Source organism: Nerophis ophidion, linkage group LG03, assembly GCF_033978795.1.
Source record: "Nerophis ophidion isolate RoL-2023_Sa linkage group LG03, RoL_Noph_v1.0, whole genome shotgun sequence".
NCBI lineage: Eukaryota > Metazoa > Chordata > Actinopteri > Syngnathiformes > Syngnathidae > Nerophis > Nerophis ophidion.
Genome location: NC_084613.1, coordinates 28,050,406 through 28,075,773, shown reverse-complemented (window position 1 = coordinate 28,075,773; position 25,368 = coordinate 28,050,406). Strand labels below are relative to the sequence as shown.

General features: G+C 37.0%; 1 long non-coding RNA gene across 1 annotated transcript; it reads left to right on the top strand.

The window, feature by feature from the left end:
* The first annotated feature begins 854 nt into the window (after positions 1-854).
* LOC133549404 (uncharacterized) lies at positions 855-25,368 on the top strand. The gene is made up of 2 exons (XR_009806079.1): positions 855-914; positions 24,509-25,368. It is a non-coding gene; the product is annotated as an uncharacterized LOC133549404 (long non-coding RNA).

Below are 25,368 nucleotides of genomic sequence, written 5' to 3'. Positions count from 1 at the left end.
TCAATGGGAACTTCATGGAAATTCGGGAAAAACGGGATTTGGAAAAAAAAAAGGTTAAGAGCATGAATTTCCTGAATGAGCTGAATTGGTTGGTGTTGGAATTTTTTAAATCGGGCAAGAAATGTTGACGCAGTAATAGTCTTTTAATTGAAAAACGGTATTATGGAAATTTGGGAAAACAGGGACATTTTCAAGTTCTTAAACTAACTTGATTTCTTTGTCCTCATTCAGAGGAATGTTTTAAGAGGTTAAAATGGGTTGAAAATGTGAAAGGAGTCATCGCACAAAAAAAAAAAAGTTGGAAAATAGGTTAGACAAACACAGAAATTCCTGGAAATTTGTTGAATGTGGAAAAATGGTAGTTTAAATTTCCAGGATGATATGAATGTGTTGAAGGTAGAATGGCTTAAATCGGTTAAAAAATGTGGGAATTGTGGAAGCTTGAAAAATGGATAAATCATGGTCGTGAAAATGGTTCTAAAAACTGGGAATTCTGGGAAATCTGGGAATTTGTCAAGAGAAAGCCCGCAATTCACGAATAGGCCGATAGTTTGAAGTTGGAACAGTTTGAACATGATGGAAAATGTTGAAGGTATAGTGCGCTAAAATGTGGAGAAGAAGAAGAAGAATACATAGATTCATTTTGGTGTTGAAAACCATATGTGTAAGAATGCTTTGGAGCATTCACACAATAATATATATATATTTATATATATATATATATATATATATATATATATATATAAACATTTAATAGTGTGATGTTGATGCGCTATATTATGAACGAGACAGGGTGTTATGTTTTATTTTGAAGTAATGGTTTTATTTTGAAGAACCGGATGTCCGGTGCAGGAAGTGACTCAGCGTTTTTTTCGGATATCTACTTCCTCTTCTATCGGACTTTTGCTGATGAGGTAATAGTTCTTCATTGCTCTATGTTTCTTGTGTAAATATTATTTTTAAACTTTCATAATACTTTAAAAGTTAAAACATTAATGTTGTAGGTATAAGTGATGTGTTGTTTTAAGTATGTTTTTATGCACAATTTTGTTAAGTAAAGATTAGAGCGTCGTATGTTTGAAATGCCCATACATCCATTTTCTACCGCTTATTCCCTTTCGGGGTCGCGGGGGGCGCTGGCGCCTATCTCAGCTACAATCGGGCGCAAGGCGGGGTACACCCTGGACAAGTTGCCACCTCATTGCAGGGCCAACACAGATAGACAGACAACACTCACACTCACATTCACACACTAGGGCCAATTTTAGTGTTGCCAATCAACCTATCCCCAGGTGCATGTCTTTGGAAGTGGGAGGAAACTGGAGTACCCGCAGGGAACCCACGCATTCACGGGGAGAACATGTAAACTCCACACAGAAAGATCCCGAGCCTGGGTTCAAACCCAGGACTGCAGTACCTTCGTATTGTGAGGCAGACGCACTAACCCTTCTCCCACCGTGAAGCCCTATGTTTGAAATGTTTGGTCATAATTACACATGGTATTTACGCAGGTATCACTCCGCCAGAAAAGTAGAGACCTGTTTATGTGTTTCGTGTTTCCAAAACAGGTATGTGGATTTGTGTGTTATTATTATTGTTTTTGTGATAAAACGTTTTTGTTAATGTAATTTAAATTATTATTTTTGTATGAATGAATGATGTTTATTTTCTTTTCTATCGGACTTTTGATGATGAGGTATCACTCCGCCAGAAAAGTAGAGACCTGTTTATGTGTTTCGTGTTTCCAAAACAGGTGGCCAATAAATGATGAAACAACGGAATGGTGGAGTGTCTCTTACTTAAAAAACTACACAACGCAGAATAAGACTCACTACATATATACATATAAAATATAATATATTCATATATAGTAGAATATATAAATGATAAATGGGTTGTACTTCTATTGTGAGCGAACTGTGGTGCTGAATTACCCCCAGGGATCAAAAAAGTACTTTCTATTCTATTCTATTCTATTCTATTCTAATAAAAATAATTTGACAACCTAAATTATGTCACATCCATCCATCCCATTTTACCTCTAAAATATGCCATTAAGAAGGTCCCCGGCATCCTTACGTAAGACTACATTTCTTCACGGCTGCAGCCGTAAAGGCGCCAGTCGGTGGCAGAGGTGACGCGACCTCTTTCGATCCATAATTCACACCTGTTAGTGGACTCCCCCGTCATTTGTGAGTACACTCAGGATTAGAGGTTAACAAAAGAGAAACAGGGCAAACACCGTGGCTGCTACAACGGATCAATGTCAAGTAAATAACCTTTTCTACCTTAATTCCCGACTCGTATTGATCGGTGCTCTGCTTTCACCGTCTGTGCCGTCTCTACTCTTTTCCCTCACTTTATCTCGGCCGCATGGCTCCAACACACCAGTTAAGATGTTTATTGCTACAAACAGTGGGAGTGCCAAGGGACTGCAATTTTTAACATTTGTTTGTCCCAATAAAAAAATGCATTTGTACAAAAATATTTATATTTATCATAATTTTAAAGAAATCTTAATAAGTTAAATTTATTTGATTCAATGTTATGTACCGCATTCTTCGGAGTATAAGTCGCACCTGCCGAAAATGTATAATAAAGAAGGAAAAAACATATATAAGTCGCACTGGAGTATAAGTCGCATTTTTGGGGGAAATTTATTTGATAAAACCCAACACCAAGAATAGACATTTGAAAGGCAATTTAAAATAAATAAAGAATATTCAACAACAGGCTGAATAAGTGTACGTTATATGACGCATAAATAACCAACTGAGAAGGTGCCTGGTATGTTAACGTAACATATTATGGTAAGAGTCATTCAAACAACTATAACATATAGAACATGCTATACGTTTACCAAACAATCTGTCACTCCTAATCGCTAAATCCCACGAAATCTTATACGTTTAGTCTCTTACGTGAATGAGCTAAATAATATTATATGATATTTTACGGTAATGTGTTAATAATTTCACACACAAGTTGCTCCCGAGTATAAGTCGCACCCCCGGCCAAACTATGAAAAAAAATGCGATTTATAGTCCGAACAATACGGTAGTTGTATTTTGGATTATTTGTGTGTGTGTGCGACAGAATTATAACATTTCTTACAATCAAATTATATAGACAGGGTGTTTGTACTCTTATTTTAATAAGGTAGCTAAATGGATGAACTCTAAAACGCATGCTATTAAAATAAAACCTTTTCACCTCACTGTGATGTACTTCAATGTTTGTCATGTTAGAAATACACTAATTTATTTCTAGTACCATAATTGCCTTAATGCGGTTCAATTCACACCAAAGCCTTAAGTGATGTTTTATTTCAGGGGTGTCCGAAGTGCGGCCCGGGGATCATTTGCTGCCTGCGGCTCGTTTTTATTAGCCCTCGACACGGACAAAATACAATTGATGATAATAAAAAAAATGGAACCAGGTCACGGCAGCACGGTGGGACAGGGGTTAGTGCATGTGCTGCAAAAAGTCAGTGTTCAAAAACAAGGGAAAAAATTATAAAAATGAGGGGTATTTTATTAGAACTAAGCTAAATTATCTGCCAATACAACAAGAAAATTTGGCTTCTCAAGACCTTTCAAAACAAGTAAAATTAGCTAACCTCTATGAACCCAAAAATACCTTAATATAAGTATATTCTCACTAATAAGAAGTGCACTTTTCTTGGTAGAAAAAAAGACCTTTTGCTCATTATGTTGAAAAATATTCTTAAATGAATTAAATGCTAGTGGCATTATCTTGACATAATGATATGCGCTCAGCAAAGTTATACAAAAACTAATTTATTGTTCTTAAAGGCCTACTGAAATGAGATTTTCTTATTTAAACGGGGATAGCAGGTCCATTCTAGATTAGATTAGATAGTTAGTACTTTATTTATTCCGTCAGGAGAGTTCCTTCAGGAAAATTAAAATTTTCAGCACAATCCCATTCAAGATCAAACAAACATTACAGGGAGACAGAACAGGATCGCTGACGGGTCTGTCGGCTTCCAGCGCCCCTTACAAAAAAGATGAGATACAGGTAAAGAAGATTAAAATAAAATAAAAAAAAATCGGTCTTAGCCTGGGCCCCGGAGAGGGGGTGCAGACTGAGGCCAAGGGAAAAACAAAAACAAAAAAAACAACTCATAGCCATATTACACATCCTTCTTACATGTGTTTAAGAGGGAAACCTCAAAGAACGTGCGTACAAATGTTTTAAATTATATTTTTCTCTAAGATTATATCTCCTCTTTTGTTGAGAAGAATTGTTGTATATTCTTGGGTAGCTGGTTATAGTTAGCTTTGTTTGTCTGCAAATTCACTATGTCGTGGAATTTCAGTATTTTTGATTCAATAAATAAAAGGTTTGTATGTTCTCTATAACCAACATTATGTATTATTCTAACTGATCTTTTTTGTAACACTGTTTGTGAATGAAGTGTACTTTTGTAATTATTTCCCCATATTTCTACACAGTAACTCAGATATGGTAACACTAGTGAGCAGTAGAGAATATGAAGTGATTTTTGGTCTCGAACATATTTAGCTTTATTCATTATTGACATGTTTCTTGCTACTTTATGTTGTATATTTTTTATATGAGGTTTCCAGTTCAATTTGTCATCCATCATTATACTTAAAAATGTGGTTTCATTTACTCTTTCAATTTCTATTCCGTCTATTTGTATTTGTGTTTGACTTTCTCTTCTACTGTTACCAAAATGCATTATTTTAGTTTTACTGAGATTCAATGATAGTCTGTTTTTGTCAAACCATCGCTTTTATTTGTTCATTTCTTCTGTTATTGTTTGCATTAACTTTTGTGTGTTCTCTCCTGAACAAAACGCTGTTGTATAATCCGCAAATAATACTAACTTTAAATCGCTTGTAACTTTACAAATGTCATTTATATAGAGATTGAATAATTTAGGTCCTAGTATTGATCCCTGAGGTACGCCACAGGATATATTTAGCGTTGTAGAAGTGTGTTCGCCTAGCTTCACGTATTGTTTCCTGTTCGTTAGATAACTTCTTATCCAGTTTAAGACTAACCCTCTGATGCCATATCGTTCTAGTTTTTTTATTAAAATATTATGATTAATTGTGTCAAATGCTTTAGTTAGATCCATAAACACTGCTGCCACACATTTTTTACTATCTATTGCATTGGTAACTTCTTCTGTAATTTCAATTAAAGCCATTGAAGTTGAAACATTAGCTGTGTATCCATATTGGTTCTCTTCGAGTATTCTATTTTTATTTATGAAACTTTCTAATCTGTTATTGAACAGTTTTTCAATGATTTTAGAAAATTGTGGAAGTAAAGAAACAGGTCTACAATTTGTAAATAGATGTTTGTCTCCTGTCTTAAAAAATGGTGCAACTTTAGCTATTTTCATTTGTTTGGAAATGTACCTGTTTGAAATGATAGGTTACTAATATACATTAATGGTCCTGAGATCTCTTCAATAACCTTTTTTATCGTTTCCATATCAATTCCGTTACAATCAGTTGATGTCTTGAATTTCATTTTTTCAGGATTTTGACTATTTCCTCCTGTGTCACATTACTGAGCAACATGAGGTTGGGATTTCGCTCTATGGTATCATTATAGTCCTCAATTGAAACTGGGTTTGGAATCCTTTCTTCCAATTTTGGTCCAATATTTACAAAGTAATTATCAAAGCTTTCAACTATTTTCTTTATGTTGTCATTATGTTTATTTCCATTTAAGAAGTATTGGGGGTAATCCCTCTTAGTGCCATTTTTAATAATGCTATTGAGAATGCCCCATGTTGCTCTCATATTATTTTTGTTCCTCTCCAATAATTCACTGTAATATTCTTTTCTACATGATCGTAGTATGTTTGTTAACTTGTTTTTATACGTTTTGTACTTAATTTCTGCCTCTGTAGTTCTTTGTGCTCTAAATGTTCTATATAGTGTATTCTTCTTCTTACAAGCATTTTTTTAATCCTTTTGTCATCCATAGTTGATTATTCTTTCTCTGCTTACTACTGACTTGCTTCCATGGACAATGTTTGTCATAAAGTATTATGAACTTGTTTAAGAAATGTTCATATGCTTCATCAACCTCTTTTTCATTGTACACAATGTCACAATCTTGCTTTTGTAGCTCAATTTTGAAAGCAATCATCCTCTTCTCTGTGCACAGTCTTCGAAATGTCCTTTTGTCTTCCATGTTCTTTTTGCAGTTTCTATCATATATTGTAAAAACTGGCAGATGATCGCTAATGTCGGTTATAAGTAGACCACTTGTAGTGTTATTATCAAAATCATTGGTAAAAATATTATCAATAAGCGTGCCACAGTGTCCTGTGATTCTGCTTGGCTTTGTGATTTTAGGATATAAACTGATGCTGTACATTGTATCAATGAAGTCATCAATAGACTTTTGCTTGTTAGGGTTCAATAAGTCAATATTAAAGTCACCGCATAAAAAACTTTTTTTTTTCCATTGTCCATGTAAATTGCCTTAATCCATTCTTCAAATGTTTCTATAAGTGACTTAGGTGATCGGTATATACAACTGATGAACATGTTTTTGCCTTTTTTCTGACATATTTCAATGGTAATACATTGTAAGATATTATTTAAAGCAAATGACATGTTTTTTTACCACTTTGTAGTTCAGGTTTTTCATCACGTACACAGCTACTCCTCCTCCATTTTTGTTGGTTCTGTTGATATAGTTTAGTTCATATCCTTCCAGATCAAAATCTATTCCTTTTTTATCATCAATCCATGTTTCTGTGACGGCGATCACTTTGAAGGGTTTGTTGATGTGTTCCAAAAAGTTCTTAATGTTGTTATAATTTGCATACAAGCTTCTGCTATTAAAATGAATAACTAACAATTCGTTATCACATTCAATGTTGCTATTATATTGCTCATCTGTGTAATAAAAACAGTTATTACTGATGTGGGAGAAAAAAATTTGTGTCTGGATCTATATCGTTTTCAAAATCCTGGTTTTTGTGATCTCTGTTGCAGAAATGTTTTAGTTCCATATTTTCTTGTTCAATAATCTTTGATGTTGTTTCAATAATCTCTATAAATGTAGGTGGATGCAATCCTGAATCCAAGTCTTCTTTTTTAGTCGTCCCTTGGATCATAGTAGTGTTGATGTTGAATTTAGGTGCTAGTTTTCTGTCAGAGTCCATTATCATCGTTGTTGTGGAAGCTGTGTAAACTTAAAAAATTGTCCAGGTCCTTGATGTCATTGACAATAAGTACTCTTGCTTCTGGACCTCCATTCAGCTTGATGTAGATTTTACAGTTGGCGCTCCAAGTCCCCTGGATTTTTCCCTGCTTTCTCAAGTTGCGTGCTTTCTTGGCGTTTTGTGAGATGCTCATTCATGTACACATTTGTTCCCTTGAACTTATTTCCCTGTCTCAGCCCGGATCATACCATATTGTTGCTTTGCTCCTTTTTTATATCACATTTTGTAGTTTGACCTCCTTACTTCCTGTGTTTAGTCTGTTACCATGGTTGCTCATTAGTTTTCACCTGCCCCTTGTTTTCCACGCACACCCGTTCCTCTTGATGACTGCCTTATTTATGTCTGCCCTTTTTGTTAGTTTGTCCTCGGTTCCTAATTTGCTTTCACGCAACAGATGACAAATACTTTCCATTCCTTACTCACTAGCATTCGCGCTACATTGCATTTTTCCCTAGCTTTCATGCTAGTTGTTTTTGTTTTCCCTTTTTGTGCCTTTGTGCCAAGTATAGTGTTCCTGTTTGTTTCCCTAACTCTCATGCTAGCGCCATTTGTCTGCCTTTTCTGCTTACGTAGCACCAGTGTTTCTGTTCCTAGCCTGTTTTCGAGTTTAATAAATCTTAATTTTTTACCTCACGCTGTGTTCTTGTCCGACGTATCCCTGGATAAACAAATCCCGCATCGCTATGCCAACCAAGTCTCAATATATATATATATATGTGTATATATATATGTATATATGTATATATATATATATATATATATATATATATATATATCAATCAATCAGTCAATCGATGTTTATTTATATAGCCTTAAATCACTAGTGTCTCAAAGGGCAGCACAAACCACAACAATATCCTCGGTAGAGCCCACATAAGGGCGAGGAAAACTCAAACCCAGTGTGACGTCGGTGACAGTGACAATGACGACTATGAGAAACCTTGGAGAGGACCGCATATGTGGGCAACCCCCCCTCTATATATATATATATATATATATATATATATATATATATATATATATATACATATATATATATACATATATATATATATATATGTATATATATATATCTATATATATATGTATAGGTTATATACATTTATATATATATATATATATATATGTATAGGTTATATACATTTATATATATATATATACAAATGTATATAACCTATACATATATGAGTACATATTAGTAAAACGTATTATTATATTATTATAACAATATAATCGATGTATAATTAATAATTATTATAACTGTTATTAAGAGTTCCACTTCTACCTATACTTTCGTGACAACCTCCTTAAGGTTTTTTATTCAATCAAAAATATCAAGCAGCTAAAATGCGCCAAACATGGATAATGTGGAGAGAGAGTTTTTTTTTTTTTAATATATATCATTCCTTGTAATGGATTTAAATGGCTGTCATTTTTATTTATTTTATGTTTTTTGGACGTTTTTGTTTTTTTTATAATATCCACAAAGTTCATTTAGCAGGTTATGTAATGTGACACCATGTCTGTTGAATTTTTGTGCTGGTTATTTCTTTATTTCTGCACAATTACTAAGGAAGGTTGTTTGGATTGGGTTTTGTAAATACAATTCTGTATTCCAATTACTTGAAAAGTATGATTGTGGCAGTTACTTTTGTCGGCCAATCAATGGCGTAGATGGGCCGTAGTATGGACACACCTGGTCTAAGCCATTGTGTCCTCCCATGACCCTGTAAATACCATGGCGTACATTCTTGGTCCATGTGTCTCTTCTGTTTCTGTCTCTAAATAAGATTAGTTAAATAGCTAAAGATGCATTCGGTACAAGGCAGTGCAATTCTACACCACTGCAATGGACAACCTCAATAATAAAGGTATCGGCTAAACAAAATGATCTCGTATCTGATCACTTCAGATTGTGCAGCAGTCAGATGGTAGTAAAGATATTCATCTAACGTGATTGTTAAACAAACGTAGCTGACCCCATGTTTGGAGATGGAGGTGCCATAGTAATAAAGAGCACCTGCTTGTGTCACACAACACGGCCAAGGGCTTTTCTGCTCTGACTTCTATGAGTTCCCCGGGTAATTCTATACGCTCCTTGTGACATAATGCCACAAAGACCACCGGTGATGGCATTCTTTTCGGGTGAAACCTTAGGAGTCCGTGGTTGATAAGACTTGCTTTAAGGTTTTCTTGAAAACTACTCGCATGCTCGTGTGTGAAAACTAGTACTGGTTGGTTGGAGACACATTTCAAATCTCTAACAGCTAATCAATCAATCACGACTGAAGTGTTTACATAAAACCTGAAATCTGTCGGTAACGTGTTTCAAGCTGTCAAAGCAAATCAACAAGAAGACGTCGTAGTTTTTGTGTACAGTCCTACCCTCGTTCATCGTGGTTAATTGTTACGGGACATGATTGTGGTAAACAAGTAAGATTGTAATTATAAATCAAATATTTTCATTAAAAAATGTTGACAACTTTCAAAAAAAGTATTTTTTCACACAATTAAAGCTCTCTAAACATAACATATAATCACCTTTACACTCGTATCACCCACTATTGTAGCCTTGAATGTGTTCGGTTGTAGATTAAAGTACTCAACAGTAATCTAGATGATCCTCCAAACTTCATTGCTATGGCCGTGACCTGGCCACTACACCTACTCAGTGGCCTAGTGTTTCTAGTGTTCGCCTTGAGATCGGTAGGTCGTGAGTTCAAATCCCGGCTGAGTCATACCAAAGACTATAATAATGAGACCTTTTACCTCCCTGCTTGGCACTCAGCATTAAGTATTGGAATTGGGGGTTAAATCACCATAAATAATTCCCGGGCGCGGCACCGCTGCTGCCCACTGCTCCCCTCACCTCCCAGGGGGTGATCAAGGGTGATGGGTCAAATGCAGAGAATAATTTCGCCACATCTAGTATGTGTGACAATCATTGGTACTTTAACTTTACAACTTGGCTGTAACGTGAAAATACTCCATCACATCCTGGGTGATTTTTCTTAGTTAGAAATGGGCTTCCATATGCCGAAAACACGGGCATAATTACTTCTGCAAAACCTCGTTCAACGGTTGGAGGTGCAATTATTAGCTACCAGTATGTTGTTAGCATTAGCATTACGTATCTGCGTTCCTAGTCGATCACGTCTAAATTGAATTATTGATGTCGTAGATGAAGTGCATCTTGAATCTAGAGTTTATCTCTACAGCTGAACGCCGAATGTCCTTCACTACATGCCGCTGTTGTATTTTTAACATCGCTCGAGTAATGGTCTCACCAATGTGGGGATGGGTAATTGACGAATTTGAAATCCATCAAAAATGTGTTCTGCCAACAGTTGGTCAACTTGAGATTGTGGCCTTGGAAACGGAAATCCCGCTTAGTGAATATTTTCATCAATCCCCACAATATAATACTCAACAATATATCCATCCATCGATTTTTTAATAATAATAATAATAATAATGATATATTTTCTTTATAAGGCACCTTTCTAGGCACTCAAGGACACCGTACAAAATCAAAACAATAAAATCAAATTGGATAAAAACAACAATAACAACAACAAAGATAGATAAGATAGGATGATTACAAAGAATAGGCAGTCCGGAATAGGTGTGTTTTGAGTCTTCACTTGAAGAGGGATAATGAGTCCAAGTTGCGAAGGTCTGGTGGTAATGAGTTCCAAAGATGTGGGGCAGAGCGGCTGAAAGCTCAGGCACCCATGGTGGTCAGTTTAAATAAGGGGACAGTGAGATGGATGGATGAAGAGAATCTTAGGGAACGTGAGGGCGTGGCGACATGGATGAGGTTGGAGAGAGGTTATGGATGGCTTTGAAAGTGAGGATAATTATTTTAAAGTGGATACCATGTTGGTGCCTCTGCCTCACAATACGAAGGTCCTGCAGTCCTGGGTTCAAATCCAGGCTCGGGATCTTTCTGTGTGGAGTTTGCATGTTCTCCCCGTGAATGCGTGGGTTCCCTCCGGGTACTCTGGCTTCCTCCCACTTCCAAAGACATGCACCTGGGGATAGGTTGATTGGCAACACTAAATTGGCCCTAGTGTGTGAATGTGATTGTGAATGTTGTCTGTCTATCTGTGTTGGCCCTGCAATGAGGTGGTGACTTGTCCAGGGTTTACCCCGCCTTCCGCCCGATTGTAGCTAAGATAGGCGCCAGCACCCCCCGCGACCCCAAAAGGGAATAAGCGATAGGAAATGGATGGATGGATGGATGGATACCATGTTTGATGGGTAGCCAGTGGAGTTGCTGCAAAACGGGGGTAATGTGCTGGATTGAAGGGGTTCCAGTGATTATCCGGGCTGCAGAGTTCTGGAGAAGCTGAAGTTTGTGAAGTGACTTGTGAGGGAGACCAAACAGGAGAGAGTTGCAATAGTCTAGGCGAGAGGTGACCAGGCTATGGACTAATATGGCAGCAGTATGTCGGGTAATGGATGGGCGAAGATGATTAATGTTCTGTAGATGAAAGTAAGCAGACCGGGTAATGCTGTTTATGTGTGCTTGAACTTAGAGTGTGTTGTCCAGGATGACACCCAGACTTTTGACTTGGGAGGAGGGGGAGACAGAGGAATTGCAGAGAGTAACGGACAAGTTGTTGGTTTTGGTTAGTATGGTTTTTGTACCTACAAGTAGGATTTCAGTTGTATTATTATTAAGTTGAAGGAAATTGGATGAAATTGAGTTCACTGAAGCAGTCTGTAAGGGAGGATGGAGGAAGAGAGGCAGTTGGTTTGGTTGAGATGTAGAGCTGGGTGTCATCTGCATAACAGTGAAAGTATATTTTAAATGTATGGAAAATATTGCCAAGGGGAAGAATGTAAATGATGAAAAGCAGGGGACCGAGAACATTGCCCTTTCCACCGCTTATTCCCTTTGGGGTCGCGGGGGGCGCTGGTGCCTATCTTAGCTACAATCGGGCAAAAGGCGGTGTACACCCTGGACAAGTTGCCCCCTGATCGCAGGGCCAACACAGATAGACAGACAACATTCACACTCACATTCACACACTAGGGCCAATTTAGTGTTGCCAATCAACCTATCCCCAGATGCATGTCTTTGGAGGTGGGAGGAACCCGGAGTATTCGGAGGGAACCCACGCAGTCACGGGGAGAACATGCAAACTCCACACAGAAAGATCTCGAGCCCGGGATTAAACTCAGGACTACTCAGGACCTTCGTATTGTGAGGCACATGCGACCCCCCAGTCAAAATGTTTGGGGGCCCCTGGCTTAAAAACAAAGCGAGCAGAAAAGTAATGTGCTACTTTTAAGGTTGTGTAGCTTTATTTATTCAATGATTTGAATCAGAGATGTAAAAAAAAAAAAAATGCCGTAACAATGCAACATTTGTAACACGCTATGGTGGTTATTGGTGTTTGTGTCAGTCAGCACGTCCACCCTGCGGACTGTCTGCAGAGACTTGTTTAGCAGGAAATAATAAACTAGTTCATAGGTGTTCCAGCTCTTTGTGTTAGAACTGATAGTTAAAGCGGACATCTGGCCTCTTTTCGCAGAAGTTAAAGCGCATGTAACATGTTTGACAATAGGTGGATAGGAAAAGCAGTACCTTTCTCATTACTTTTTATTTTATTTTTTATTCATTGTCCAAATAGTGGGCTCCACCCCAATAAATGCCTTGTCTCGATTTGTCGACGTTACTTTTCCATCATTGTCCACTGGAACCAGCATCTTTTGAGGCAGTTGGAACGTCTTTTGCCTCGTTGATCGTTCCACAGGGTTGTGGGTGTCTTTTGTCAGATCTTCAGATTAGTTGTCTCCATCCAGGTGTCCCTGCATATTTAAACAACCATTTCACTTCCCAATACTGTGTGTACTGCATCGCCAAGATAAAAGTACACAGTAGTGTCGCAAAATATAAATGATATATATATATATATATATATATATATATATATATATATATATATATATATATATATATACCGTATTTTCCGGACCATAGGGCGCACCGGATTATAGAGCGCACTGCCGATGACTGGGTCTAGTCAGGTCTATTCTTATACAAAAGGCGTACCAGATTATAAGGCGCATTAAAGGGGTGATATTATTATATATTTTGTTTCTAAATTGAAAACCTTGTAGTCTACATAACATATAATGGTGGTTAGTTGGTCAAAATGTTGCATTGGCTATGTTTTTCACGCCACTTTCTGACATTCGCTTCAGGATGCACCGAGCTAACTGTTTTATAGACATTCAGACTTTACTTAAATCAATTAAAGAGCAGCATCTTCTCATGTTTTAGCGCTTTCATGACGCGTTTACTGACAGATTTAAGTAAGAACTTTACACTACTTTAAATTAGAAATGGCAAAAGCGGAGGATGAATGTCCCATAACAAGGAGATAGAGAAAAATAAGGTTATCGACTCTTCCACGGACTACAAAGGCAGACCAACGCAAATTTTCAGGACTTATGCAGATCCCAAATACAGATCAGCAGGTACCAGAAGGTAAGAAACGTTGCTTTTGCAGAATATTGCAAAACAAAACGCCAGATATGTCTTACCTTATACACACCCCATAATAATACTCGTATGTTGACGCACATTACAATCCATAAAGTGGTGAGGCTTCATAGCTTACCAAAGTTTTACTAAAACATCTTGATAGATTTATGAGCGCCGTGTGTCATGTTAAATATTTTCAATTGAAAATATAACATTTGGATGTTTTTTACTTGAGTCATATTGTAGTCTACACATATCTCTTATGTGTGACTGCCATTTACTGGTCACACTCATCATTTCACTATATACCATACAAAATAGCTTATAAAATAGCTTTGAGGTTGGTAAGCTCAACCAAAATGATTCAGTGCATTAGGGGCACCGGGTTATAAGGCGAACTGTGAAGTTTTGAGAAAATGAAAGGATTTTTAGTGCACCTGGTAATCCGAAAAATCCGGTAAATTTGTCAGACAATAGATTTCAATCATATATCCATATCATATGTCGTTGTTTATGACACATTCAAGTTGTGCCCCTCAAATTTGCCTGGACAATCCGGAACACGTGTCCTCAACGCAATGTTGCATATTTGCTTGCAAGCTTGGCTAATGTCCCTCCACTGTGTGAATCCGCCTCGCCTACATGGCGGAAAATAAACTAAATTTGTTAGAAGTGCAATTATAATTTGAGGACAAGGAATAGCTAACATGATAGGATACAAGAAGCCCAACCACTGAGCTCTTGAATGTAAAAAAAAGGTGGGTGGATCAATATTAATATCAGCTGTAACAATACCGAATATAGTACCAATACATGGTAGACACTAAAATTATTAGATCTTTTTTTTTTGTTTTTGCACAAAATCGATTGTCATCTTTTTTTAGTGTTTACATACTAAGGAAATAAGACACTGGACACAATAGGACTTTAAGGGCAAAAAATATATATATTATTTTTTCCTTATGTTTTTAGTTATTTTGCACTATTTACTTTGCTTAGAATTTTGTTTCTAATAAAATGGAACAGGGAAATAATTTTAATATTTTATCGATGTTGTCACACCGCCTTTCTGTGTTTTGACTGATTAAAATTGTGATCAAAAATGTAATTATTTAACTATATTGTACATTTTAATTTGCAGTATCAGCATTGGTATGTCAAATACTGCCCAAGTAACTATCAGGGTTTAGAAAATTAATTATAAAAAGTAATTGATTACCGATAGTCATTTCTTTGTCAAAAAAGTAACATATTTAGTAATGGATTTACTGTTTAATAAATGTATTTAATTACTCTTGCGTGATATTGCGTGTTTAAATAAAATCAGGCATATGTAGTTGAAAGACGTTTCATGAAAGCAGAGTGTGTGAGTGTGTGCGGCAGCTCTGACGAATCTTTTCACAGGACCTTTGGTTGATAAAGACAACAAAAGTGCTTCAATGGCTGTAGTCTCCTCGTCCACAGAATATAGTTGGATTGCAAACTTATCACTTCAATCATTGATTTGTTTATTATTCCCATGTAGCTGCAGCTGTAGTGTATGTGTTCTAATGTGTTGTTTGCAGTGTGATGTTGCCTCCTTCTACTTGATATCATGTTCATTTAAGTTTGGTGCTATTTGTTGCTTGCATTAGTAAAAAAATATATTTTCTTTATTGAACTTGCTGTGCTTCTAACATTTTCATGTTGACATTAAAACCACATCCACAGTAGTGTGCCACATTACATCAAACTTTCTGGTATCAGCCTTGTAACGTAAATAAAAGTAATTAATTAGATTATTCGTGATTAGTAAATATATATGCCAATTTATAGTATTGTCCAAAATAATAGGTATCCAAACAAAATAATAAAAAGTGTTATTACATTTGAACCAAAATGTAGTTAGAACCATGTTACAACAGAAAGTAACCAGGTATTAACGATTAGAAATAATAATTGTATTGAGAAAATAATGAAACCAGAATTGACACAATATGTTACCATGTATGACAAATTGTGAGCCTTTGTCACCCGTTTTTAAATGGTTCTACTATATATATATATATTTATATGGGTTTTCCCACATAGATCATCTTGTTTAAAGATTTTGCAACATCTCATGGATGCTTAATTTAAGAATTGCAAGTTAAAAGGGCTGTTTGCAAAATAAACATTGATGCCTAAAGGGCACCAACTTACACAGTATGTTGTGCCCTCTCACATCTTCTCGTACATAATGTCATGCTTATGTATGTACGTATTGAAGAAAGGGGATTCATATGGCCCCATGTCAAGAATTACCTGACACATGAAGCGTGACAAATTGGGGATGCACTATTTACTTTAGCTGCCAGGCACTAGTAGTGTTAATTATCTTAAAATGTGTTGTGTTTGACTACAGCGTCAGTTGCCAGGTAGAGTGGCACTTTTTATCATTTTCAGACTGCATTACAAAATAATCACCCCCCCTTTTCCTCTCATGTGAGATCCACCCAGGAATGGGGCCATATACAGTAAATCCCTTCGCTACTGTAACACCTGCACACACATTAGTTTTAGTTGTAGTTTGCTAATAACAGCAATTAGGATAGCTAGCCTTAGAGGTCATTGAATGTTTATTCAATCATAACAATATGATTGCAAATTGTTCGTTGCGTCTCTTGGACTGCTTTCGTATCTCAGCACGCACTCCCTGCGCGTACACGACCAGTTAAGTTACCGCCTTGAATAATGCTTGTTTTCAGAATAAAATATATACTGTATTTCTATTTTAGCATTCCTGCTAATTATTAGGTATACAAATCTAGGGTTGTCTCGATACCAACATTTTGGTACCGGTACCAAAATGTTTTTCGATACTTTTCCAAACAAAGGGGACCACAAAAAATTACTTTATTGGCTTTATTTTAAATAAAAAATTTAACGGTACATTAATCATATATTTCTTGTTGCAATCGAAAAACAATTTTGTCATTAAATAAAATAGTGAACATACAAGACAACTTATCTTTTTGTGATAAGTTAACAAACTTATGCTCCTAATTAGTCTGCTGATGTATGCAGTAACATATTGTGTCATTTATCATACTATTATTCAGTCAAAATTATAAAGGACAAACTGTAAAAATTGTTTTTGTTTTTTTAATCTATTTGTTCATTGACTGTTAATATCTGCTTATTTTCTGTTTCAACATGTTCATTCTACACTTCTTTAAAATGTAATAAGACATCTTCCCTCCGGGTTCTTTGGACCACCAATGTGAGACATGACGGCATGGCAGTTTTGTGACTTTGTTTATTTTTCAATAGAACTCAGCCTGCTTTAGTCGCTTTTCAGCAGCTCTTGCCTCTTCTGCACATCTCGCTTTTCAGTCGTCCCCGTCGTCGTCTGTGTCTCGCTCTTCCTCACACTTGCTCGTCGTTCCCCAGCGGCTCTCCGGCTCGTTCTGCCTCTCCTGCATCTCCTGCTCCCCTTTTACACGGCGAGAGGTGATTACCAAGTGGTTACAGGATCATCCATTGGTCATAATTTAGGTTTTCATGTATCCAGGGACATATTTCCTGAGTTTATGAATTTAATATGAATTTTAAAAAAATAAAATACATTTTTTTTTGTGATGATAAAAAATATCGATGCAATTATAATAGTATCAACTAGATACGCTCTCGTACTTGTTATCATTACAGTGGATGTTAGGTGTAGATACACCCATGGCATTTGTTTACATTATGACGCCGGTAAGCTATTGTATACTCCTGAGGTGTGTAGTGAAGCATGTTTAGCTATTCCTCGTCCTCCATTGATAATGTTACTTGTAAGAAGCGTACTTTATTTCTCGCCATGGAGGCAAGGATTAGTGATTGAGAAGAAGCAAAAACACTGCTGATTGCGGAAGGACATTAGCCACTAACTTGCTAGCCATGTCTTAAAGCACCTTTTTCAGTGTTATAACTTCCCCTTTATCATCAATTTTAGGCCAAAATGCGTCTGTTCTCCCTTTTCTGTCTCCATGTGTGTGCGCTGCCGAACATGCTCCTATGCTCGTAAAACCAGCACCGGTGCGCCGTCATGCCTGTAAAAATATCTAAAAATATTTGGAACCGGGGGCAGCACGGTGGAAGAGGGTTAGTGCATCTGCCTCACAATACGAAGGTCCTGAGCAGTCCTGGGTTCCATGCTGGACTCGCGCTCTTTCTGTGTGGAGTTGGCATGTCCTCCCCGTGACTGTGTGGGTTCCCTCAGGGTACTCCTCTCACTTCCAAAGACATGCACCTGGGGATAAGTTGATTGGCAACACTAAATTGGCCCTAGTGTGTGAATTTAAGTGTGAATGTTGTCTGTCTATCTGTATTGGCCCTGCGATGAGGTGGAGACTTGTCCAGGATGTACCCCGCCTACCGCGAGAATGCAGCTGAGATAGGCTCCAGCCCGTGACCCTAAAAGGGACAAGCGGTAGAAAATGGATGGATGGAAGTGGACGAACCGGTACTTTTCAAACAGAGTATAGTACCGTTTTTACTTCATTAGTACCGCGATACTATACTAGTACCGGTATACCGTACAACCCTATACAAATCCTATTTTATGAGGTTTAACCAAGTACAATTAGCTGTATGAACAGAATATTTCACACAATTTTTTTTGTTTTTTTCCTAAAATCAACTTTATATTATATTTTGTCAGCTGATTTTTGCAGTGAAGTATGTGAATTTAACTAAGCATCAGCTGATCTCTTATCAACCATCTAATACAGGGGTTGGGAACATTTTTGGCTGAGAGAGCCATGAAAGCCAAATATTTCGAAATGTATTTCCGTGAGAGCCATATAATATATATTTTTTTAACACTGAATACAACTAAATGCGTGCATTTTTAAGTAAGACTAACATTTTTTGAGTATAATAAGTCCCTTATTCTTTTTATTAACATTGTTATTCTAAAGTTAACCAATAATAAATACAATACTTCTTACCATTAATGCGACATCTTGGACAGGTGGGATAGAAAACGGAGGGTTGGATTAAAATGCATTAGAATGTTTTATAATTTGAACGTTATTTTTAACACTGATTACCAGCAGAATTATTTGTTACTTATTGTGTTAAGCAATGTCTGCTAAGATTTATCTGAGAGCCAAATCCAGTTATCAAAAGAGCCACATCCATAGGTTCCCTACCCCTGATCTAATAATGGCTTGTTCCCCCCACTCCTGAGTAAATAAACTCCCCCCGTAAACAGTGTTCGAAAAGTATACGGACACACATTTACAAAAAATCTTCCATACTGCTGAGAAAGTTGGAGCCAAGGTTGTGGGAAATGATCAATAAATGACTTGTGGCTCAGTAAACACCATTTTGCAGCGAATCACACACTCGGTGAAGTCGTCTTATTGTTCACCAGATCGGGCTGAAGAACCTTCCTGCTAAGTGAAACCAGGCCCTGCGGTTTAAACGAAAAATAGAGAAGGAGAAAGACGTTCTCCACGGTCCAAGGTCGCTGACCTTCTCTGTAGCTGTCTCTGTTCCACCTCAGGGCACCTGCTAATGTCAGGCCTCTTTTAGATTCCCCAAATCGTGGCTTGCCACTGGTTATTTTCAGCTGCGATAAGTGATCCCCGTGACCCTAGAGGTCCGACACACTGCTTCTTTTTTTTTTTTTTTAGCTAGAAGTCAAATGCCATAGCATCGCCTCCGGATCAAAGCCTTCAAAGTCAAACTCTACTTAGGCATCCATTGAAATAAGAGCTCGGAGCCCAGTTAGGAGTACAGAGTCAGAGCGTGGCCTGACTTGACTTACTCCCTCACGCTGCTGCCAAGTCGTTGGCCGACAAACGTAAAACGTTCGTTTGATTCTGTAAACGCTCACTTAATACACCTATGCACTAACCGATAGATGCCTTTGTAATAAAAAGGTCAACAACAACAAACATACATATGTATCTATCCCCATCCCTCTCAAAAATACTGTGCTATACAAGCATATCTCAATAAATGACGATATCGTCCAAAAGTTATTTGATTACAATTAAGACGACAAGAAAAATTAAAGCTGCAAGCAGCGTCGGTCGGGCCCGCCTTTGGCTGCTGCCCCCGCGACCCAAACCCGGATAAGCGGTAGAAGCATGGATAGTAGCTACTATTATTATAGGGTATTGTGTGTAGAATTTTGAGGACAAAAAATATTTAATTCCATTTTACATTGTCATTGTCTACTATTAGCAATAAGTCTCCCAATACTTTCGCCTAGTGTTAGTCCTAAGTTTCCCAATACTTTTATCCAGTGGTAGTAGCCATCTTGAGACAACAGCAGCGCAGGAGCATCAGAGCAGTTGATCTTTGAAGGGTCATAAAATCAAAACCGGAGCAGTAATCAAAACTCTTTCGAAAAATTTTATTCAGAAGGGTTCAAAGTCTCTCCTGTGCGAGTTTGAAGCCAAAACGACAAACGGGCTCAGAGGAGATAACGTTTGAAAAAAGGTGACGGGTGTTTACAAAACTTTTATTTTGAAGGGGTCATTTTTAACTTCTTGTTGATTTTTGCTGAAGGAGGTCAATTATTAAAACGTAGGTCTAAGTGAGACCTACATTGAAGTTTTTGTTTCATGTCTGTCCGACATTCCTAACGGAAGTTACAAGCAGTTTTATCTGTTTTCTCTTCCTAGGAGCAGTTTTTTCTGTGTTTTATTCAAAAATTGCGATAGAGCGCAATTTTGAGTTTTGGGGTTTGTTTTTTTCACTAGATCGCAACTTTTGCCAGTCCTGATGTGTGTGCCAAGTTTGGTGAGTTTTGAAGCATTTTAAGGGGGTCAAATTACAGCTCAAAGAGGCAAAAATAGCATTTTTTGCAAAAATTTTGTTTTGAAGGGGTTTTTGCCAACTTTCTGTTGATTTTTGCTACAGACGTTTCGAATTGGAAATTTAGGTCCAAGTCAGACCTACATAGAGGTTTTTGTTTCATGTCTCTACGACATTGCTAGCGGAAGTTACAAGCAGTCTGTTTTTTGTTTCATCCTAGGGGGCGCTAGCGCGCAATTTTGATTTTTGGGGTTTGGTTGCTTAATAAGTTGGGAAGGTTTGCCGGACTGACGTGTGTGTCAAATTTGGTGAGTTTTGAAGCATGTTAAGGGGGTCAAATTACAGCGCATAGGTGCGGAATAATAAAGAAAGAATTAAAGCTGCAAGCAGCGTTGGTTTTGATTGATTGATTGATACTTTTATTAGTAGATTGCACAGTACAGTACATATTCCGTACAAATGACCACTAAATGGTAACACCCGAATAAGTTTTTCAACTTGTTTAAGTCGGGGTCCACGTTAATCAATTCATGGTCGGGCCCGCCTTTGGCTGCTGCCGCCGAGACTCAAGCCCTGGTCTTAGTCAGACCTACATAGAAGTTTTTTTATTCATGTCTCTACGACATTCCTAACAGAAGTTACAAGCAGTTTTGTCTGTGTTTTTTCTTAGGGGGCGCTAGAGCGCACTTTCGATTTTTGGGGTTTGTTTTTTTATTAGATGGCAATTTTCGCCAGTCCTAATGTGTGTGTAAAATTTGGTGAGTTTTGAAGCATGTTAAGGGGGTGAAATTACAGATCCTTTTTTCTGGATGTTGTTGATAAATGGCTTTCACTTTGCATAGTAGTGCTTTAACTTGCACCTTGAAGCATTTTAAGGGGGTCAAATTACAGCTCAAATTGGCAAAAATGATATTTTTTAGGAAAATTTGTGCAGGTTTTTTTGATGGTGCGTAAAATCCAAACCGGAGCAGAAATCAAAACTCTTTCGATAACTTTTAATTAAAAGGGTTCAAATTCTCTTCTGTGCGAGTTTGAAGCTGAAACGACAAACACGCTTGGAGGAGATAACGTTTGAAAAAGGTGACGGGTGTTTACAAAACTTTTATTTTGAAGGGGTAATTTTTAACTTCCTGTTGATTTTTGCTGAAGGATGTTGATCATTAAAATGTAGGTCTAAGTGAGACCTACATGGAAGTTTTTGTTTCATGTCTTTCCGACATTCCTACGGGAAGTTACAAGCAGTTTTGTCCGTGTTTTCTTCCTAGGAGCAGTTTTTTCTGTGTTTCATTCAAAAATTGCGCTAGAGCGCAATTTTGAGTTTTGGGGTTCGGTTTTTTCATTATATCACAATTTTTGCCAGTCCTGATGTGTGTGCCAAGTTTGGTGAGTTTTGAAGCATTTTAAGGGGGTCAAATTACAGCTCAAAGATGCGAAAATTTTGCTTTGAAGGGGTTTTTGCCAACTTCCTGTTGATTTTTGCTATAGAAGTTTAAATTGAGAAATGTAGGTCTAAGTCAGACCAACATTGAGGTTTTTGTTTCATGTCTCTACGACATTCCTAACGGAAGTTACAAGCAGTCTGTTTTTTTTGTCCTAGGGGGCGCTAGAGCGCATTTTTGATTTTTGGGGTTTGTTTTTTACTAGATGGCAATTTTCGCCAGTTCTGATGAGTGTGTGAAATTTGGTGAGTTTTGAAGCATGTTCAGGGGGTCAAATTACAGTTCAAAGAGGCGTCGGAATAATAATAAATAAAGAATAATAAAATGCACGAAAAACAATAGGTCCTTTGGCCATTGCCAAAGGACTCAGGGAGTCCTTTAGCAATGGGCCATGCGGGCCCTAATTAAAGGAAATAGGCCCTTGTATGTGCATTTTAATTAGTAAAAAACTGCTAGCACAAAGCGGCCAACAATGGATGTATCACCTAGTCTCTAAAAAAAAATATGTACATTAATTTCCGTACTACAGAGCGCACCCACTATTTTTTTAGAAGAAATTAAAATTTTCACATATATCAGCCACACCGGACCATAAGTTGCAGATTTCTCGTGGAATGAAAGATGTTGTGAATGAAGTGAAACAAAACAAAAAAAATGGCATTGTAAGTTGGTAATACTCACATCAACACTGGTAAGCGTGTTAGCATATTTGCTAATGTGGTGGTTCTATAATGGTCAGTCATTCACAATATTTACTTTTTTGAGATTTGTTCCCATTTTATAAGACACTACATACAAGTATTATTTTTTAGGTGTCAACTACAAACATCAAAGATCAAAGTTGTTAAAAAATGAATTATATATATATATATATATATATATATATATATATATATATATATATATATATATATATATATATATATATATATATATATGTGTATATATATATATATGTATGTGTATATATATATATATATATATATATGTAAGTGTATATATATATATATATATATATATATATATATATATATATATATATATATATATATATATTCACTAACAGGGGTTAGTGAATGTACCTCACAATACAATGTTCCTGTAGTAGTCTGAGTAGTTCAATCCTGCGCTTGGGATCTTTTTGTGTGGAGTTTGCATGTTCTCCCCGTGACAGCGTGGGTTCCCTCTGGGTACTCCAGCTTCCTCCCACCTCCAAAGACATACACCTGGGGATAGGTTGATTGGCAACACTAAAATTGGCCCTAGTGTGTGAATGTGAATGCGAATGTTGTCTGTCTATCTGTGTTGGCCCTGCGATGAGGTGGCGACATTTCCAGGGTGTACCCTGTCTTCCGCCCGAATGCAGCTGAGATAGGCTCCAGAACCCCCCGCAACCCCAAAAGGGACAAGCGGTAGAAAACCGATGGACAGATAAGGATATATATATATATATATATATATATATATATATATATATATATATATATATATATATATATATATATATATATAAATATGGATAGACAGTATTTATATATATATATATATAGTATATATACAGTATATATATAGATATGTACTGTATGTATATATATACATATATATACAGTATATATATATATATATATATATATATATATATATATATGTGTGTGTGTGTGTAAATACATATATATGTATATACATGTATATATGAATATACATGTGTGTATATAAACAGATATGTGTATTTATATACAAACGCTTGTATATATATATATATATATATATATAATTACAAGCTGTACATAAGAATGTATTTAATATACAATATTTTACTCAGTGTGTAGAGAATCCATGGTAAATTGGGGCCCTAAGCAAAATTGGATTGTTTGCCCCCGCTTACGAAAAAGTCAACAGCTTTAATCTTATGTGAAACTACGTTTTATACTTTTTTTAATCAAAGTAACGAGCGGCAGAAAATGGATGGTTGGATGAATTAATTACTTAAACAAAATCCTGAGAAAAAAATTGTACAATATTTTTTTTGGTGCCAAATATCAAATTCAACACCTTTTTATTACAATTAACATCAATTTGCGAATCTTCCTGAAACATCTCTGAGGCCAGTCTAACTGTTAATACTACCAGGCTGCAAACCACAGAGAGAAAGTCGGGGATGAATTTGCCATCAGACTATCAGTGACAGAGCAGGAAGGGGCTAGGAATATTTTTTATATGAAACACCCTGTCACTCATAAACTGACATTTTATATGCAAAAACGGAGATGTGCACGGATCACATGATGCAAAACAAATCTCAGAGTAGAGTAGATTTGTGCCAACCCTGCAAGCGGAGGAGGGATGGAGAAAAACGTGACACAGAATTCATCCCGATGGGAGGAAAGTTGTTTGCATTGTGATGGCTCAGTCAGCTTTTACAGTTTAGAAAACATGACACACTTGTTTAAGTTATTGAAGAGCGTCGGAGGAGAAGATATTGTCCTCTGTTCCTTCCATTCTCTCACCTAATCGCTGCTTGTGTCCACTTCCTTTTCCTGTCTCCAGCCTCGCTGCGTTGACCCTCCCCCACCTGACAGGATGCAAAGTCTGGCCTCTCAGCAGATAATGTGACGCACACGTGTGCGAGCGGAAGACGGGGGGGGACCTGCCGACCACAAAGGGTCCGCTCCTGGATGCCCGTGCTATGATAACACGAGGAAGCCAGGGGAGGAAGACGTGTCTGCGGCCGCTTGGCGGGTCTGTGTGCCGCTGAGAGTCACAATTATCTCTCAGAGGGTGACACCCGGGACTCTGACACGGCGGCCACGGGTAGCAGGGTGATTGGACTTTTTACCGGTTTTCATCACAGGGCAAAGCACTTTAAAAGTGTCCAGCTGTGAATACTCTAATTGTTGTAAATTGGCACCGAAGAGGTGACACAAAGTGTGGCCGAGGTAAAAAAAATACTCTTATAAAAACATTCCTGATGCTCAAAATAAATGTCCAGATCCCCTCATATATTTCGGCGCAAGCACATGTGTACATTGAACCTACAATCTGTGCACTCTTAGAACAGAGTAATCGTTCTATACTCAGAGGACTACGAGACATAGGTGTTTTTTTTTTTTGGTGCGTTCAAGAACCGCAGAACCGAGTAGGACACCACAACGCTTGCCAGAAATGGATAAAAAATAATAATATTAGATTTTTTTGTCATGCACTTTTCATTTAAATCAATCTTAAAAAGGCCTTGGTGTCCTCATGTGTGGGCAGCACCTTTTTAGCTCTTATTTCCAAAATTGTGTACACTACTAAATATGCCAACATATGGACACTTATACTGCTATCTGGTGGTGTCAGAAGAGTATAACATACAATGGAATTTGGAAAAATAGTGTGAAAATAAAAATTAGCATGTCACTACA